Below are 2568 nucleotides of genomic sequence, written 5' to 3' on the forward strand. Positions count from 1 at the left end.
GTGTGTCGAAAAAATTACCCTTTTTCCCTCAACCGAATCTCAAGATCGAGACCAAATCACAGTTTTCAGCAGATATTGATATTCGAGGGTACACCTTACGCCAATTCCTTTGGCTTGTGAAATTCACACACGTATATATACGAGGGTAATAAGATGCGAGTGGGTTCCTCTTCCTGTGTCACCACTGGGATTCTCAATACTCAAGTGATACACGAATCGGTTTAAACACAATCGGTTTATGCGAAAAAGCTAAAATTTTGATGGTTTAAGTTTCACTAAACAAATTATGTAATATTTAAACAAAAATTTTGAAATCTAATAATTAAACCTAATATTTAAATAGCTGTGAAGAGTTTACACTTCATCGTGTACTTTGACCACTGAACCATAGTTGATCAATACAGAGTTTGGTTTGGGAGGATGAGGGCAGAGCTCAGTTACCCGGCGAATGAAAAAGTCACATTTTGATTGGGCAATGAAGGGAGGGGGCAAAAAATGCACTCCTCGTACAACCACTGAGATAGTGAAAAAACTGATACCGTTCGATGGAATCGACAAAAATTGAATTTTGGAGTCAAAAGTTAAATTACACCATGCACACTACAGCTCACAGTATAATGATAAAACCTATTATTTAAATAGCCATGAGGATTTAATGTCTTAGTGTGCAAACATTCCCCATTCGATTAGAGCAATCAACATTGATGTTCATCATCGATGACCTCTGAGTCGTTTACGACACGTGAAATTCGCACATCGGCAGCGAGGTAACAGCGGAGGTTGGGAGGTGTCAGTTCCATTCCCTTTGCTGTTTCCCAATAACATCGGTGCGTAATAGCATCACCATTAGTTCGGATGTTATAGTTCGGCTTGCCCAGAGGCATTAATCCTTTCGCTATTCGTATTCAATCTCCATCGATCCACTATTCTTTCACCGTTATATACCTAGAAGACTTTTATATCACCAGCGATTACAACTTTTACTCTATAAACCCTTTTAAGTCGTCGTGGGCAATTATTTGGAAATTACAAATATTAAATAAACCGTTTTATTCGTTCCACAAACTTGTGATTTCTACATCCCTTTGTTACGTCAAACATGACTGATCATTCCCCCTCTCTCTCAAGCATAAAATAAACAAACATTGGACGGTCTTTTTTGTGTGAAAAAAATATCTGCGTGATCCCAAATCATCCTTCAAATCCACACACTGTTCTTCTGTAAGTGGCCATTCCCTTTCCTCCCTCTGCCTCGTTTGCCCAACCTTCCCCCCACCCAACCACACTCTTCAGCTTATAGTACCACTTTCTTTCATGGCGCTCTGCCTTAGAAATTTTCCCATTCAGTGGAGTGAAGGAATCGATTAATCAGTTGAGGTTTTTCAATCACAACTGCCTAAAACCTCGAGATTACGCAAGAAGGCCACTCGCGTAAATTAATATAAGTTTCGAAGCGGAAGGGGAGAGGAGTTAAAAACGTTAGGGGAGGTGAAAGGTAATTGGAGGCGAGGGGGAGGACAAAGTGTGTGCTGGATGGCGGACGGAGGTTGGGGGAGGGGGGTTAGACTTGTGAGAGGAATATGTGTTGAGGTTGAGAATTGGGGTATCATTGAATCACACTAGGACTAGGGGATTGAATAAATACGCGTCTAACTTTTTTGTTGACTTTTCGATCTTTGACAGAACTTTTATTTTTCCCTAGAACTCATTAAAATATTTCAATTGAAGCACTGGTAATGCAATACTCCCGAATACTAAGAAAGTGGTATAATCAAATATATATATTGTAGTTATATAATAATTAAGATATTATTGGAAGACACAGAAGCTAGAGAGACCATACCTTTATTTCGTATTTAATAAGGAAATTACAAGAAAAATATATTTATATAACATATATATATGTATAATAATTAAGATATATATATATATATATATATATATATATATATATATATATATATATATATATAATCATATATATGTTATATATATGATAATAATATATTTATATTATTATATATATATATATGTTATATAAATATATTTTTCCTGTAATTTTCATATTAAATACGAAATAAAGGTATAGTCTCTCAAGCTTTTGTGTCTGCCAAAAACGAAATTTCATCACATATCGCCGGTCGGGTATGAATATCTTTATACTCATATACCCGCTAGGCAAAAATATTCGCTGCGGACAGGATTCGAACCTGCGCGGGCAATGCCCATTGGATTTCAAGTCCAACTCCTTAACCACTCGGACACCACAGCTCTTTGATTATACTGAAAGATATTGTAGTATATATTAAAAATAAACTTACCGCGGAGCAAAATTTTTTTTACACGCCATAGATTATGATTACCTCCATTAGATTATACCACTTTCGTAGTGTCAGGTATGATATGGTGGCCATGGAAAGTTTCGAAGGGCAAAAATTAGACATTTTCACCGGATAAATAATTCTGTACCAAAGATGTTTGATTCGGTACGTGTAAACCTGATGGGAAATAAATGGTTAACCCGGGGAAAGTAATGCTATTATTTGGGCATTAAAACATTCCTGCCCA

The 2568-nt window shown here is 36.5% G+C and overlaps 1 non-coding gene across 1 annotated transcript; it reads right to left on the reverse strand.

The window, feature by feature from the left end:
* Positions 1-2189: 2189 nt before the first annotated feature.
* TRNAS-UGA (transfer RNA serine (anticodon UGA)) lies at positions 2190-2271 on the reverse strand. The gene has a single exon. It is a non-coding gene; the product is annotated as a tRNA-Ser (tRNA).
* Between the last annotated feature and the right edge of the window lie 297 nt (positions 2272-2568).

This window comes from Hetaerina americana, unplaced genomic scaffold (assembly GCF_022747635.1).
Source record: "Hetaerina americana unplaced genomic scaffold, ioHetAmer1.1.p SCAF_3, whole genome shotgun sequence".
Classification (NCBI taxonomy): Eukaryota; Metazoa; Arthropoda; class Insecta; order Odonata; family Calopterygidae; genus Hetaerina; species Hetaerina americana.